Here is a 17,500-nt window from a genome sequence, read left to right as displayed (position 1 = left end):
TTTGCTAGTCCGTGGGGCCCTCTCCCGCTTGTATGAAAGATCTGTATCTTCTAGAGATCTATTGATAGGATAGGCTCAGTGGTGGATTTAGGTATAGGCCATGATTTGCACGGTTTTCTATCGCTCATTTGCACGTCACGTCAATGATATCATGTCACCGTGTGGGACTTTGGGTCAATTAACCTTGTCGGAGTGGGAGCCCTGATTCTAGTTTGTGAGCTAGGCAGGCTACTACCTGGGAAGGTCTCCCACTCAGAAGTACGAGATGGTGAGGTGGGCGGGGAGTAGGTTGACTTCACGTGTCCCCACTGGAAGCCTGAGGTAGGGGGAGCGGGGGAATCTATCAAATAGCTTACCTCTAACTTTGTACAGTACTAATTTAATTAGTCAAATCAGTCACACTACGAGATGTTACCAAATAAACCACAATTCATTCATAATACTGTGAATATATAGTTTCACAGACATGCTGCATTTGTTTCTGGTTTGTGTGAAATCGTAAAGAATAATATAAACCAGTCTACACACCACCAAGGTGGATTGGTTTAGTCTTGACTCTTGACTCTTAATCTTGACTCTTGGTTGACAGTGTTGGAGGATGGGTAATGTAGTCTTGACTATTGGTCAACAATGTTGGGGGATGGGTAATGTAGTCTTGAGTCTTGGTTGACAGTGTTGGAGGATGGGTAATGTAGTCTTGACTATTGGTCAACAATGTTGGGGGATGGGTAATGTAGTCTTGAGTCTTGGTTGACAGTGTTGGGGATGGGTAATGTAGTCTTGACTATTGGTCGACAATGTTGGGGGATGGGTAATGTAGTCTTGAGTCTTGGTTGACAGTGTTGGGGGATGGGTAATGTAGTCTTGACTATTGGTCGACAATGTTGGGGGATGGGTAATGTCGTCTTGACTCTTGGTCAACAATGTTGGGGGATGGGTAATGTAGTCTTGACTCTTGGTCAACAATGTTGGGGGATGGGTAATATACTAATGCCAAAGTGCCAAATTAACAAAATAAATATATATATATTCGTCTTTGTTACTTTAAAAAAAATATATTTATGAGTATTGTTTTTGTATATATTTTTATGTTTATTTTGTTTTAAATGTTATGATTATTTATTTGTGTTGTTCCAAATGTCTGAATAAAAATAACAGTTAGTGCAGAATGGTGCTTTTTTTTTGGGGGCATACAAGATAGAACCGCCACTGAGAGCGATGACCAGGAACCACAGTCTGCTGTGTGTCCCACCGCCCGGTACAATTTGTGTGCGCTGTGGTTGGCTGCAGTCAAATCTCTTTACACAGAGGAGGGTATGAATTTGCTCATCCCATGTAATGTAAGTGGTAATGATGAGTTGAAATCCATGACTTAACAATAACTAGGCTTTCTGGCACATTCATTGACTTTATTTGACGTGTTTCACATAGCCAGCCACGCAGTTGTGGAGCATAGTTGGCTATTTACTGTGCATTGAATGACAACTTGTTTATAAAAGGTGTCGAACTGACTGAATAAAGTCAATCCCCTATATCCCTTTGCCATTCATAAATCATGCAGCCTGGTGATACACTGAGTGCACAAAACATTAAGAACACCTGCTCTTTCCATGACAGACTGACCAGGTGAATCCAGGTGAAAGCTATGATCCCTTATTGATGTCACTTGTTAAATCCACTTCAATCAGTGTAGATGAAAGAGAGGAGACAGGGTTAAATAAGGATTTTTAAGCCTTGAGACAATTGAGACATAGATTGTGTGTGTGTTGTTCAGAGGGTGAATGGACAAGACAAAAGATTTAAGTGTCTTTGGACGGGGTATGGTAGTAAGTGCCAGGCACACCGGTTTGAGTCAAGAACTACAACGCTGCTGGGTTTTTCACGCTCAACAGTTTCCGGTGTGGAGTGCTTCATTTGAGCCGGATCCTGCCGGAACAGGATCCTTTACCGTTCCGTTGTGGACTGTTTCGTTCCGGAACTGGTAACTCTCTTGGCATTAAAAATAATTGTCAATTTTTACAAATAAAAGCAATCAAAAATTAATTTGAGTGGCCTCTTCGTTAACCCCCCCCCCCCAGTTTACAAGTGAAGCCCGTGTGTATCAAGGTGTTCCTAATGTTTGCCATATTCAGTGTATGTCCATGGTATTGCATTGGGACAAGTAAACCAAATGATGTCCTAGGTTTCCTTTCCGAGGATGTTGGGGCTTACCACAGACAGTGACAATAAAGTGAGTGACTCTTGTGACTCTTCAGTCATCGAATCGCTTCGGTGAGAGAGACGTTCTTTTGGCTCCCTAATTCGCATAGGCTTCTGGAAGGCTTTTTGGAGATTATCTGTAGATAAATTATGAAAATATTTTATGAAGATGGTGAATCATCTCTGCAGGAACAAAACTCATTCTGGTCCAAATATGATAACTAGGGCCCTCACAGAACCCAGGCATTAAAACTGTATTCAACAATATAAAAACAGGTATTGACCTTAGTAGGGAATCAACTAAATGTATTCATTTTCCAAAGTTTATTATAAAACATTAACAGAATACATAATTGATTCATATTTCCTGCAACTTTCTGAAGGGGCAACGAGAATGGCCGTCTGTGTGTGTGTGGCGTTTACCACTTTTGAACTGTACATTCGGGTAGCAATGCTAGATTCACCCTCATGTTGGTTCTAGCAAGCAGGCTAGATAGTATCAACAGCCAATCCAGTCGGGTCTGGAAACCATAGTGAGCTTCGTTTGGTCCCTAGCAACGCGATGTCGCAGGGTATGCGTCAAATGTTCATCTTACCCAAACTTTGGTACAGCCCTGTTCATGCTCGCATCGCCCAACAGTCCCCCGCCCACATTGAAAATGAATGGGGCTCCGTTGTTTCATTGATGCCAATGTGCTAGATGGATTTCTGCCGTTTGTGTAGCCGTTAGCAATAATGCTAATGAAAACAGGCTTCCAGTAGATGGAAAGGCTTTCCCAAAAACCTTCTCAATTAAGTGTTAACTACAAGAAAGTAGCCTATGCTAACCTGAAAGTTTTCTCCCGATTTTTCCCAGGCGTCAAAAGTGGTCTCCTGATGTGGTTTAAGCATTGTTGTGGATAGCCAATGTTGCTGTTTTCCAGGGCCCTAACTAATGATAAAAATTTAGATTTTGAGAGTGAAAACCTGAAAAAAAATAGGTAAAACAGAAACGTAGAAAAACTCAACGGAGAAAACGGAATTTGAGAAAGAACAAAACGGAATAAGGCAAACATTTTTACTGACTTCGTAGGGCCCTAACTAATGATAATAATGTCAAATCAGAACGCTATAATACTCAAGACTGACACAACCCTTTTATTTGTGTTATTCAACTTATAATGTGGGCTATTTACTAAGTACGTTTTAATAATAGTTTAATAGTTTTGCCCAGTCAAAACTGTTCGCTGCTCTGGCTCCCCAATTGTGGAACACACTCCCTCACGACGCCAGGACAGCGGAGTCAATCACCACCTTCCGGAGACACCTGAAACCCCACCTCTTTAAGGAATACCTAGGATAGGATAAAGTAATCTTTCTCACCCCCTTAAAATATTTAGATGCACTATTGTAAAGTGGCTGTTCCACTGGATGTCATAAGGTGAATGCACCAATTTGTAAGTCGCTCTGGATAAGAGCGTCTGCTAAATGACTTAAATGTAAATGTAAATGTAAATGTAAATGTAATAAAATACATTATTTGAAGAACAAACATCCTTCAATTCATTTCTTGCAGTAAAACTGTATATAATACTTTAAATTTCAAGGGAAGACAGGTTAAATGTTCAAAAAGGTTTAACGTTCCCTTACTTATCATATAGGGCTGACACACCAATAGCGTTTGCTGGCTGAGAGTACTTAGCACCTCAAACATCATTTGTAAACCGAGTCCGAGCCTTTACACTTTGGCCTATATGGGCTAAACTGAAATGTTTCTTACAGAAGAAACGTGAAACTCATTTACACAACCATGGTAGCAATTGAAAGGGAACACCTCTCAAAAGTGTGCACATTTCCTAAGCAATTTCAAGGCACTTTCATGACTCAAAGAAGAGTATTCAGCTATAAGGTATTTTAATTTTTTCTCTCCTAGCTGTGCCGTTGAGGATTTAAAGCAGCACACTTGTAGTTGTTCGTTTGGAACACAACCCTGCATCCCCACCACACCACCATGTTGTTTGCGCAATCCAAAAACGGTCCATTATAAATCCAAATCTGGGTCAGGTGGGCATGATTTGAAAGCTTACGCTATTGCCAACACGACTAGCTAATTTGTCAAACTACGATCTTACAGTGTTCAGCTTTCACAGGGCAATTCAGAGAAAGAGATTCATTGTAATTTTGGTGCGCATGGAGAAGAGTCAAGAGATAAATCAGATGTGGGGGCAGCTGATGAATAATAACCAAACACAATAAACAAACACAGGCTCCTTCTATTCAGAACAACCCAGGGTATGACCACAAGTCATCTTGTAACTCTACATCAAACATTGTGATCATGGGCCTCCCGAGTGGCAGAGCGGTTTAACCTGTTACTCCTACCCCCTACTTTTTCGAACATTCTGTTAAAAATCGCGCAACATTTCAGCGCCCTGCTGCTCATGCCAGGAATATAGTATATGCATATGATTAGTATGTGTGGATAGAAAACACTCAGACGTTTATAAAACTGGTTAAATCACGGCTGTGACTATAACAGAACGTGCGTTTCATCGAAAAGCGCAGGAAAATCTGATCACTGAAAATGGAAATATATATCCATCCGCCACTTCAACCCATTGATAAAGGCGAACCACATTAAATGGGGCTGAGGTTGCAATACCTACAGCTTCCACACGATGTCAACAGTCTTGTCATTTGCCTAGGCTTTGTTTCTTGGTCAAACGAAGAAGAGACAAGCCATTTGTTCAGGTCTCCGACCGGATATTTTGGTTGAGATTTACCCGGACATTATTTCCAGACGGACAGCTAAAGAATATACATCGCCTCGTGATCAATTTGATCGCTTATTAACGTGTACTAATACCTAAAGTTGCATTACAAAAGTATTTCGAAGTGTTTTGTGAAAGTTTATCGTCGACTTTTTTCATTTAAAAAAATGACGTTACGTTATAAGACGCTATTTTTTTTCGTTTATCACACAGTCTTCATAGATCGATATCTAGGCTATATATGGACCGATTTAATCGCAAAAAAAGACCCAATAGTGATTATGCGACATCTAGGAGTGCCAACAAAGAAGATGGTCAAAGGTAATGAATGTTTTATATTTTATTTGTGCGGTTTGTGTAGCGACGACTATGCTAATTATTTTGTTTACGTCCCCTGCGGGTCTTTTGGGGTGTTACATGCTATCAGATAATAGCTTCTCATGCTTTCGCCGAAAAGCATTTTAAAAATCTGACTTGTTGCCTGGATTCACAACGAGTGTAGTTTTAATACAATACCCTGCATGTGTATTTTAATGAACGTTTGAGTTTTAACTAGTACTATTAGCATTTAGCGTAGCGCATTTGCATTTCCAGATGTCTAGATGGGACGCCTGCGTGTCAGGTAGGAGCAAGAGGTTAAGGCACTGAGTTGCAGTGCTAGCTGCTTTACTACAGATTCTGATTTGATACCGGGCTGTGTCGCAGCTGGCCACGACCGGGAGAACCATGAGGCGACTCACAACTGGCGGAGGGTTTGAGGAGGAGGGTTTGGCTGGGCCGGGATGTTCTCGTCCCATCGTGCTCTAGCGACTCCTGTGGCGGGTCGGGATGTTCTTGTCCCATCGTGCTCTAACGACTCCTGTGGCGGGCCGCGATGTTCTTGTCCCATCGTGCTCTAGCGACTCCTGTGGCGGGCCGGGATGTTCTTGTTCCATCGTGCTCTAGCGACTCCTGTGGCGGGCCGGGATGTTCTTGTCCCATCGTGCTCTAGCGACTCCTGTGGCGGGCCGGGATGTTCTTGTCCCATCGGGCTCTAGAGACTCCTGTGGCGGGCCGGGATGTTCTTGTCCCATCGTGCTCTAGCGACTCCTGTGGCGGGCCGGGATGTTCTTGTCCCATCGTGCTCTAGCGACTCCTGTGGCGGGCCGGGATGTTCTTGTTCCATCGTGCTCTAGCGACTCCTGTGGCGGGCCGGGATGTTCTTGTCCCATCGTGCTCTAGCGACTCCTGTGGCGGGCCGGGATGTTCTTGTCCCATCGGGCTCTAGAGACTCCTGTGGCGGGCCGGGATGTTCTTGTCCCATCGTGCTCTATCGACTCCTGTGGCGGGCCGGGATGTTCTTGTCCCATCGTGCTCTAGCGACTCCTGTGGCGGGCCGGGCGCAACGCACGCTGACATGGTCGCCAGGTGTACGGTGTTTCCTCCGACACATTGGTGCAGCTGGCGTCCGTGTTAAGCGTGCAATGTGTCAAGAAGCAGTGCGAAGGATGCACGGCTCTCGACCTTCGCCTCTCCCGAGTCCGTACGGGAGTTGCAGCAATGAGACAAGACAGTAACTACCAAATTGGGGAGAAAATTGACACTGTATCTGACATGAGTTTTATGATTTGGAGGGTGTATGTGTTGCTTGTATGACATCAAAGCGGTATTTATTATAATCCACAACATCTCATTGTTCAAAATACACTGAGTCATCTTAATTTACAGCATTTCCCTCACTCAGACAACAAACAATTTACTTAAGTTGGCCAATTACCGGGAGTGATGGGGGCAACTTGCTGTTGCGCATGGTGCTCAAGTTCAGAATGTCTGTCAGTTCTGTGAAGCGCAGAGCCGGCATAGCATAGCATGTTACTGTTACTACGCTTCAATTTAGGCACTTATCAGTGCCCAAATCTGCCATTTTCAACCCGGATACAGGTACAAGTGTAAAGGGCTACCAAAACACTGAATTCATTCATTTCCAGTATTTAAATGGCAAAGTAATGTCTTTCTACACAATAACACATCACATTTTTCCAATCTGGTAGGTAAACTTGATAAGGCATTACATAATCACTCACTCACTCACTCACTCACTCACTCACTCACTCACTCACTCACTCACTCACTCACTCACTCGGCACCCAGAGGCCATGTTTTGTCTATTGAGCCCAAACCCTTTTTGAACCTGAGCCTCTCGAAGACGCTGATTAGTCGGCTTTGGCTGTCGACTGACATCCACAGGGTCATGCTCCACATCACCCCCTATGGCCACACCCTGCAACTACACCTTCCGGCCTGCAGCGCTCCACTGCCTAGAACCTGCCCGGGGGTTAATGAGTTCTCTCTCCCTGGGGGCCAGGGGCTGGGTATTGTGTTTGTGTGAGGGGAAGATTGACTGTGATGCATCTACTAAACAGGTATCTGGCTAATGTCTACTTCTGTCAGTTTGTGGTTTCAAGTTAAGTTTTTAATGTCCCGTGCACAAGTACAGTGAAATGCCTTTCTTGCCAGCTCCAAACCCAACAATGCAGTAATCAATAACAATGTAATACTAGAAATAACAAGGTAGAACAACAGCACACAAGGTATAAAAAGAGGAACACAATAAAGTAAGCAAACATACCATGTACAGGGTCAGTTCTGTATGTGTGTGACTGTGTGTGTGTCTTTGGACAGACCCCATTTTGTGAGATCATTACCAGACAACAAGGCTTCTACAATGTGTGTGTCGCTGGAAAACAGATTGCATTACTTACAACACAGATTTATCAAGACTGTTTACTTTCAAGTAGCTAGTGATTTAGATGGAATGACAAAATATAAACAACAAAATATGTTGTATGCTTACAAATATGTTATTTTATGATATTACGATAACAATATCCAGAATAGAAACAGATTGTATTTGCAGACTATAACCACAACTCATAGTAATAAGATAAAGCAGGGTCTATTGTTTCCTATACACCGTATCCACAGGGCCCTCTCCTCTCTCCATCTTCTCTCCTTCTTTAAACCTCCTCCCCTTCCTCCTCCTCTACTCCCTCTTTTCCCCTCTCTGGCCCCTTTCACACAAAGGCAGGGGGGAGGAGGGGGAGGAGGGGGAGACGGCACAAAGCCCTGGAAGCTGTAAGCCTGCCCTGGGGGAATGGAAGGCGAGGGAGGGGGAACGGGGTATAGAGGAGGGTGTACGGGGGTAACATGAGATCAGAAAGCCAGAACAGGAGCCAGGGAAAAAGGGGGAAGGGAACAGAGAGGGTCAAGTTGGGAGGAGAGAGGGGGAAGAAGAGAACAACAGAGATTTTGGGGTGGATTTTTAAAGAAGGGAAAGATTTGGGGTTCTTGAGCTGAATGAAATGTCCATTAACATTCAATAAAATACTGACAGACGATTTGATCACAACCCCCCCCCCCCATTCCATGTTATAATTTATCTCTAAATCAAACAATCTGATCGAATCTCATTTTATTGGTCACATACACATGGTTAGCAGATGCAGATGCAGATGCAGCGAAATGCTTGGTGCTTCTACTTCCGACAGTGCAGTAATATCTAACAAGTAATCTAACAATTTCCCAACAACTACCTTATACACACATTTAAGTAAAGGAATGGAGTAGGAATACATACATATCAATATATGGATGAGCAACGACAGGGTGGCATAGGCTAAGATGCAATAGATGGTATAAAATACACTATAAACATATGAGATGAGTAATGCAAGATATGGAAACATTATTAAAGTGGCATTATTAAAGTGACTAGTGATCCATTTATTAAAATGGACAATGATTTCAAGTCTGTATGTAGGCAGCAGCCTCTCTGTGTTAGTGATGGCTGTTTAACAGTCTGATGGCCTTGAGATAGAAGCTGTTTTTCCAGTCTCTCGGTCAATGCTTTGATGCACCTGTACTGACCTCACCTTCTGGATGATAGCGGGGTGAACAGGCAGTGGCTCGGGTACAATGATTCCCTACACTATTCAGTGTTTGTTTTCTTACATAGACTGAAATTGAGTGAACAGTGTAGAATTTTTGCAACAGGAAATGACAGAGCGATTTCTACATTGGCCGCTTGACCCAAAACAGCTTTCCCATTTTGACAACAGATGTATCTCAGGCGGTAACAATCTATAGGTGAATATCACACCAAATCACAATACTGATGGGTAACAAATACTGTGAAATACTATTATCCCACTATTACTGCAGATATACAATATTATGGACATTTTTTGAAAAAACAAAACAAAAATTCTAAAACATCCTATGTGTGAATGTGTGTTGAGTAAGTAACACTATATATTCATTAGTACAGCATGTTTCTATGCGTGTGTATCAGGTTCTGCGTTGGCCAGTAATAGCTGGCTTTTGGATGTTAAAAAACGTAGAAACGATGATAAATCAAATTGGCACCAGCCAATTGTCGGAGAGAAAAAAAGACATTGTGAAATAATGCTTTTTAGCCTATTCATTGATGGAAATACCAGTTGATGGACATACTGTACATTTGACCGGTCATGCTTATTGGGCTATAGGTTAATTTGCATAATGCAGCATTTTACTATGTAGCTTAGGCCTACTGGTTGTATGAATTTGGGATAGATCTTCCCACTACTGTCCCAGAGTCCGTTTGGGCTATTTCCTTCTCGACAAGCGGACCAATATAAAAGGGGAACCTTTTCTACTATGGGAGATAGTAGATTGACATAGGCTCATAGGCGACACATCCATAAGGCGAGGGGAAGCTAAACTTTCACTAAGTAAATTGATAGCCTAATTAGCCTACACTGTCTATACAGAAATAAATACAATCATTCTAAATAGGCTACTAAAGCATGACTTGGCCACAGAGGTTCGTTAGCTTCCCCTTAAAAATAAATCAGTTGTGGATTGATTTAAATCGCATTGCCTACAGTCAGAATGAAAGGCACCGTGCGCGAAGTGGGCAGCGCTCGCTGCAAATACCAAATAGATTATTGTTGAGTTGTAACTGTCAGTGAAAAGTAGAAAGACACAGCCTGGCATATTGCAATATTTCTCAATTCTATCGCAGGAAAACATCGTTTGGAGAGCAAATGGCTATTGCTGTAAAGAGTAGATACTGAAAAGACTCTAATCTGCCTTTTATTTAGCAAAATCCTCAAATGAATTGAGCGAACAACAGAAGGCCTATAGCCTAGCTTACTGGCACCAGCAGAGACCAGCGGCCATATCCCCAGTGAATGCGCCCTGCGCATATTCACTTTTTGTCATTGCTGGGTCAGTGCCACTTAAAAGTTCGTTTTTGGACAGTAATTTCCTCCGTTAGATGGACGTCATATTCTATTTGTGTCTCCCTTTCTCATAGGCCTATTATATGGACAACACTAATGTCTCCAGTCATTTAAAGTGTGGTAGAATTGCATGAAATGTGCTTTTCCCGTGCCTATAGCCCAGTCCTCTACACTACACACGCTCAGCCATGCATTGAACAGTATTTTTTGTGAACAGTGATTTAAACATATTATTCGCATAAATTATGACTAGCCAGTCTACTGATCACATCACAAATAGTAAGCTATCTTACATAAGTCTGCAAATGCGATGTTGCATGGAATGTTTTCTTATAAAGGTGCATTTTTATGGGGGAAATTTGTTTCCCCAAACTTGAAAACTCACGCTCAGTCTATGCAATGGCTAGCGATTTTGCTGCTCGTTACTGGTCTTGTTGGCTGAGGGAAAAGTCAATGGGGACAGTTATTCTAGTATCTTCAAAGTGTGCGGTCAGAACACACATCCTTGCATCCTCGACATGCATATTCTGTTAAGATGAATTAGCATCATCTAAATGTGATTTCTGTCAATCTGAACACATTGAGTTAGACTCTCTAATCAGGTTTCACACCCAATGCATATGGGTCTGGTACATTTCTCAAATGTCCGGTAAATTAAATTAAAATGCTGCCGGTCAAATGTCCAGCGCCACATTTTCATAACAGAAACCCTGGTGTAGCACCTTGAAGATCTCTATCCCTGAACACAAAACATTGTTCAGCAACACCCCGATCTCTTACCAAGACATGTAACTAACTAACTAATCAGCTTCTGCCTCTTTTCACCCCTCACTAGCCCCCTATAGAGTTGTAGTGTTGACACACCTGTGTCCTCCTCTCCTCTCTTGCCCCACTGCTCTCTACACATACACACATCACCACACAGGAAGACACACACTTATCAGACACCATCTCGGATCTTACCAGGGGCCTCTCACAACATGGGAAAGGTATTTTACACAGGTGCACACACACACACACACACACACACACACAAACAGCATGTTTAAACTGAAGTAACAGTTGGTGTAAAAATAGGTCTGAGTGTTTCAGAGTGAGGCACAGGGGTGCCAGGGAGGATGTCGCTAGTTATGCCACCGTGCCAATCACCGAGCAGATATATGTATACTCCTCTCTCTCACTGTTTTTTCATTTTCTTTCTTTACTCTCTCTCTCTTTACTCCTTCTCTCTCTTTACTGTCTCCCATTAATGTAGCTGATCCCATCACCCGCGGCGTGCCCATGTCTTCAGCAAGTGGGCACAGTGGATGAAGTCATCTCCTTCTCTGTTGCCCTCTCTCCTTCCTCTCCTCCCTCAGTGTGACGCTCTGTTCCCTCTCTCCACGAAGAGGCGTGCGAGAGCTCTCTCTATCTGTCTCTCTCTGTCTGTATCCTCCAGTCTGGTTAAGGATTCATGGTCCTACATTATCCACAGTCATTCAAACAAAGACCACGAGGAAGGTTGGTAAAATAGGACAGAGAAAAAGTGACAGAGGAGAGAGAGAAGAGATCGAGGAGAGAGAGTGAAGGTGACTATGCAGACGTCTGAGACAGACAGTCTCTGCAGTCTGTGTGTCTGTGATAGTTGTTGATGGACAGGGTTGTCATGGTGATTGAAGCCAGCACTCAGCTCTCTGATGGAATATGGTCTGGATTTACCAGAAACAGGCCTGTAACATTCACACACACACACACACACACACACACACACACACACACACACACACACACACACACACACACACACACACACACACACACACACACACACACACACACACACACACACACACACACACACACACACACACACACACACACACACACACACACACACACACACACAGTAATAGCGAATCTACTGGTATCATTTAGTATTTCATCAAACTATTACAGCGCCAGGAAACAGTAAGAAGGAAAAGGAAAGTGAGATATTCAACAACAATACAGCAAGACATCAATAACACTTTCTGTATCATCACTCCAACACTTCTCACTATGGACATGACTCTACCCCCATACCTTGTTTGGCAGGCAGGCAGTGTGCGCTGGATCAGACTCATGGCCAGTGGTAATGTAATAAAGCTGAGAGAAGCTGAATGACTGAGAGACCCAGGTGTGACTCTGTGGGGTCCTGGCGAGAGGGGGGACAGGGGTGGGTTTGTATATATATATATATATATATATATACATGTGTGTGTGTGTGTGTGTGTGTGTGTGTGTGTGTGTGTGTGTGTGTGTGTGTGTGTGTGTGTGTGTGTGTGTGTATATATATATATATATATATATATAGAGAGAGAGAGGGGGGCGAGAGAGAGAGAGACTACACACAACTGGATTCCCTTTGAAGGCGTCAAGAGATATTTAAGACATTTACAAAATTGTTACAGTGGGAGCAAGCCAAAACCAGAACACACAAGACCGCCCAGTCACAGCAGAGAACAACAGCTGTGAATGAGGGAGGAGAATCCAGAAAACACATTATAGCTCTCTCTCTCTCTTCTCTTTCTTCCATCCATCATCCCTCTTAACATTTCCGGCCATTAAACCATCGAGCTGTGATCCTCTCAGTGACAGACAGACAGTGAAGGGAGAGAGCTAGGGACCTCACCACTGGAGCTGTGATCCTCTCAGTGACAGACAGACAGTGAAGGGAGAGAGCTAGGGACCTCACCACTGGAGCTGTGATCCTCTCAGTGACAGACAGACAGTGAAGGGAGAGAGCTAGGGACCTCACCACTGGAGCTGTGATCCTCTCAGTGACAGACAGACAGTGAAGGGAGAGAGCTAGGGACCTCACCACTGGAGCTGTGATCCTCTCAGTGACAGACAGACAGTGAAGGGAGAGAGCTAGGGACCTCACCACTGGAGCTGTGATCCTCTCAGTGACAGACAGACAGTGAAGGGAGAGAGCTAGGGACCTCACCACTGGAGCTGTGATCCTCTCAGTGACAGACAGACAGTGAAGGGAGAGAGCTAGGGATCTCACCACTGGAACTGTGCAATCAAACGCAAAACACAGAGACAGGCACATACAAACACACAAACACAAACATACAGACAAACACACAGACATACACCGGCAAACACAAATACAGATGCACAGCACCGGCATACTGTATGTATAAATGCATAGACATCCACACAGACACACGTCCTTACCTGGACAACTGCACGCTCCCGCCGACCAGACTGCCGCCCTGCAGGAGGGCAACGTGAAAGCTTCCTGTCAATGCAATGAAGAACGCTCTCAAATCAAAGTGCTCCTTTATCAAATGTAAAAGCATGATATCACAAGGCAGGATTCCACACACTCCATTTTGAATGTCTCACCGCTGTTGCTGCAAAGCCTTGACCATGATGCCAACTGCAGGTTCACATCTCTAATGACCGTTCAGGTGACACCAGGCTGGCAGCATACCGAGGCTGTGCCACGGTAGGTCTCCATGCTGTGAATACAGAAGCATGTTAATGGACTGACATTACGGCAGAAGAGCCTAGAGGCCTGGCGCGACAAGCCAGGACTCACGTAGTCTGTCTGAGGAGCAATCCTGGAGCTTACGAGACCATTAGGGATAATAGGTATCACGTTCAGTTGTTGTTATAGATTAACGAGCTCATCCTGAACATGTTACGACACCGTGCTTTGTCTGAGCGTGTGTCAGCCTCTAGGGGATTTCAAATTGTATTGCATTTTGACATTTGTTCCCCGACTAGACGTTTGACTGCAATAGCTTGATCCATGTTTTCACACACATTCGTTGTTGTTGTTGCGCGATACATGTAGTTATAAGCTGAGAACAATTCACTCCCGGGGAACTCATTACTCAATGAGTAAAGTGTCAATCTATCCCTGAATGAAAAAAGATTGCAGTTCAGACTGCAGTATAACACATGATGTGCAAAACAGAACACAGCATCTTTCAGGATGTGTCTGCAGCTAAAGTTAAACGTTCACCTTCCGCTACCATTTCGGTCAAGCCGTCTACACATATAGTTTGAGGCATAGGTTCCAACGTATCCAACGTGTGCACAGCCCAGAACGCACTGCAACAGCCTCTGCAACGCAACGCCGCAAGGCAAACGCAGCGTTCCATTGGAAATGAATGCACTTCTTGTGTACCAAAATGCAATAGCTCTGTCGGTGTGATCGTGAACTGCATATGCATCCAAAATAACTGTTTTTTTTTACTGCAGTAATTTTGCAGTGTAACGGAAGTACACTGCAATCCTTCTGCAATTACTGCATCCAAAATACCACAGTCGACCGCAGTTGCTGCACATTTACTGCAGTTTCAAAACTTTTTAACTTCAAATACACACTTCGGGTGGAGTTTTTCCCAATTAAGGTCAAGCCTAACTTACCCTTCCTTCACATAACCTTGTCAAGATAAAACTTTAAAAATGTGAACTCTGATTGTCAACTTCACTCCCGAAAAGATGGGGCTACATTTTAGTCCATCTTTGCTCCAGAGTGGTGCAGCGGTCTAAGGCACTGCATCTCAGTGCTAGATGCGTCACCACAGACCCTGGTTCAATTCCAGGCTGTATCACAATCGGCCGTGATTGGGCATCCCAAAGGGAGGAACACAATTGGCCCAGGCCGTCATTGTAAATAAGAATTTGTTCTTAACTGACTTGCCCCCTTAAATAAAGGTAAAATACAAATAAAACAATATATAGACCTGTGGCGCCCTCTAGTGGGGATAAAACAGTGGTTACCAAAATGGACCAGCAGAGAAAGCGAAAGGAGAAAAAAATTACATTAAAAAAATCATAGAGATAGATAGAGGACTCATCACGTATAATATATCTCTTGCAATTGAGGGCTTTCACCATTTTAAAGTAGTCAACTTGGTTGAGATTTCTATGCGCTGGGAGCATTGTTGCTTTATGCCCTCCCAGATAACGTAGATTTTAACTTATGAGTTTGGAGCAACCAGCCAATGAGGAAGAAGCAAATTGATTACTTTAAAATGGAGATAGCCTCAATGACGCTGGCTATGCTGTCACAGACATTATAATGGCACATATACAAAGATCAGTCCTCTATCTTTCTCTATGGAAAACAATTCAAACGCCTTTCCTGGAAATTCTACCGAACCGCCACAACTTCACCACATGACATTTCAGAAAGAAAATGCGACACTCCTTCCCGGAACACTAGAAGGCCCAGATTTCATTCAATGGCCACGGGTACTTAACCATTGATTCATATAATAGCACAGACGCGACATTTTTGACCCTGACACTACTGATGAACATACAACTTAGTGCGACTTGAAGATTTTTATTACGTTTTAGAAGGAGAACCCTCAATCAAGCAGCACATCAAATGAAGGCATTCCCGTCACATCTCAACTCCCACTAGGTTCCCGTAAACCCATTCGACCTCATCAGGAGCAAACCCTTTCGATATGACTAATTGTGAAAAGATAAATACAGTGGGCAGAAGAAGTAAAGCATGCAAATGCGTTTGCTACTTTCCCTATAGATGCGTCTGGCTGAAGGCTACCAATAGGAAACTTCTCATATACCTTGTTACATTGTAGCAGCGTGTGTAATAGAGGGTTGCAACAACGTAGCCTAATTACCTGTTTGTGCATGCAGATTTCTCATGGGAGGTGCCGTTCCTGCTCTCATTGTTAAAATACTGTAACATTTTAAAAAAACGGCTACGTAGCTTCTTTGCCCCAAATGTCGTTAGTTCAGCCACGCAGCCCTCCGAAAACGTTCACAAAATTAAGTAATAGGTGAATAATGTTCCATAAATCCATAATGCATTTGAAAATATCGGTTTGGGCGAAACTACACGCAGATACATAATGGAATCCTTGCCTGGGAGAGATTAGAGCGTTTAGAGAATCACCCACTGGCCTGGCATTACGATCAGACTCTTCTTGTTACATATTCGAAAACCCGACCAGTAATTATATATCTTGCACAGTCATATCGTCCTCCAAAATGAGTGTTCAGCCCTCTCAGAACTAAGAACTGAACATCCCTTTTCAAAATCGCAATCCACATACGTCGTAGCTGCGTGCACCGCGCACAGGTTTGCCACAAGCATGTTCAATCAAAATACGCGTTTTTATTTTTAGGAGGACGCCAGGATCCCAGCGATGGCTATTAGGAAATTGCGCAGTTCTTAATCCATTGAAACGCAGCCCCCCCCCTCCCTCTTCTCTGATGTAAATGCTCTTCTCTTCCTCCTCCCTCTTTCTTACCCTCTCTCTTTCATGCAGGTTCATTTTCGGGGAACCAGTCTTGGACCTAAACTGCGCCTCAGTACTCACTGGCAAACACACACTGTGTGACTTCCTAGACATACCAGAGATGTGAAATGACTAGACTGGTTGAAGGTGCTTTTTTTAATGTATTGTTTCCTATTGACCCTTCGAGATCCAAACACAAACCCTCTTCAGAAAGTGTAATGCATTATTTAGGCACTATACATTATTAGTGTTTCCATCACAATTGAAGATCATTTCCTTATCTTTCAACTAGCATATTGTTTCAACCTAAGGCAACGCTTTCCAACACAACACTGCCTCAGAAGAACTTAGAAGAAGCCTATTTGAATTTGAATGGCATGTTGCTATGAGCACCCCAACAACTAGTAATACACACACACACACACACCGCGAACACAACACACACCAGACCTGGGCCGAGCAACATAAAGAGACCCTTAACGGCCTGAGGAAGTCTACGTCTCTTTCAGGAGACATTTCTGCCTGAATACGGCCTTGAACTGAAGGGAGGCTCTCATTCCCTCAATCAACCTTCACTCCTTCACTCACTCCTTGCCTCCCTCACTCCTTGCCTCCCTCACTCCTTGCCTCCCTCACTCCTTGCCTCCCTCACTCCTTCCCCTCCATCACAACTGTTTCTTCTGTTTCACTCTTTCTCCCCAGTCCCTCTCTTGTTTTTCCCCTCCTGTGAATAACTTTGGGTTGACGCCTTTACAGTGTGTGTGTGTGTGTGTGTGTGTGTGTGTGTGTGTGTGTGTGTGTGTGTGTGTGTGTGTGTGTGTGTGTGTGTGTTCATTTGTTTGCTCCTCCCTTCACTTTGGTAAAATGTGTATTAGCATACAAATGTCCATTATCTTACCTTGATTAAGCACATTGTGTGTCACAGGAGGTTGGTGGCACCTTAATTGGGGAGGACAGGCTCGTGGTAATGGCTGGAGCAGAATAAGTGGAATCATATCAAATACAGAATGTTTTGGATGCCATTCCATTCGCT

General features: G+C 43.6%; 1 protein-coding gene across 1 annotated transcript in view; it reads right to left on the bottom strand.

Annotated features, from left to right (window-relative positions):
* Window positions 1–16,413, bottom strand: part of LOC118368854 (lysine-specific demethylase 6B-like) — a 253,417-nt gene extending 237,004 nt beyond the window's left edge. Inside the window, exons 1-3 of the mRNA XM_052497276.1 lie at window positions 15,847–16,413; window positions 13,586–13,701; window positions 13,415–13,478 (exon numbers count right to left, since the gene is read on the bottom strand). The gene's annotated coding sequence lies outside the window, so the exon portion shown is untranslated. The remainder of the gene's footprint in view (window positions 1–13,414; window positions 13,479–13,585; window positions 13,702–15,846) is intronic.
* Between the last annotated feature and the right edge of the window lie 1,087 nt (window positions 16,414–17,500).

This window comes from Oncorhynchus keta, chromosome 35, assembly GCF_023373465.1.
Source record: "Oncorhynchus keta strain PuntledgeMale-10-30-2019 chromosome 35, Oket_V2, whole genome shotgun sequence".
Classification (NCBI taxonomy): Eukaryota; Metazoa; Chordata; class Actinopteri; order Salmoniformes; family Salmonidae; genus Oncorhynchus; species Oncorhynchus keta.
The sequence above is the reverse complement of the archived record's forward strand: the minus strand, read 5'-3'. Positions and strand labels throughout refer to the sequence as shown.